Consider the following 717-nt stretch of genomic DNA (forward strand, 5'->3'; position numbering starts at 1 on the left):
CTGTTTGGTTTTGGTTTTTTTTTTTTTTGAGCTGTTTGGTTTTGGTTTTGGTGTGTCGTGTAGGGGGCTTGGGCTGTTCGCCGCTGTAATGAGAGACGCGATCGTCCTACGCACCTGCCGCCTCGATGGCGACGCGAAGGCAGAAGAAGGTGGGCGTTTTAGGGAGTTGTGACGGCGGCGATGGAATCACCTGAGCTGAGCGGCGAAAATCGTCCCCGTTCGTGCTCGCAAACGTCAGTTTTCCTCCCTAGTTTTAGAAACCGTTGTGAATATTTTTTGAAATCACGAGCATTTTACAAATGCACGACCATTTTTGGAATTCGTCAGCATTTTAGTGGAGCTCTTGATTGTTTTTGAATCGACGAATATTTTTAGGAATTCGGAAACAATTTTTGAATTCATGATTGTTTTACTAACATATTTTGAAATGCATGGTGTTTTTTCGAATTAGTGAACATTTTTTTGAATCAATGATCTTTTAAAGGAAACTGGGAACATTTTTTGAATTTTATGAATATTTTAAAAACAATTCATGAACAATTTTTCAATTCCCAAACATTGTTTCAAATTCATGAACTTATTTTGAATGCACGAGCATTTCTTTTCCAAAACCATGACCAATTTTTTTTTATTCCCAAACAATTTTTAAAACTGTGAATATTTATTATCAAAATCACGAACATTTTTTTCTATCTGCAAGCATTTTATGATTTCCTG

Source organism: Triticum dicoccoides, chromosome 7B (assembly GCF_002162155.2).
Source record: "Triticum dicoccoides isolate Atlit2015 ecotype Zavitan chromosome 7B, WEW_v2.0, whole genome shotgun sequence".
NCBI classification, from domain to species: domain Eukaryota; kingdom Viridiplantae; phylum Streptophyta; class Magnoliopsida; order Poales; family Poaceae; genus Triticum; species Triticum dicoccoides.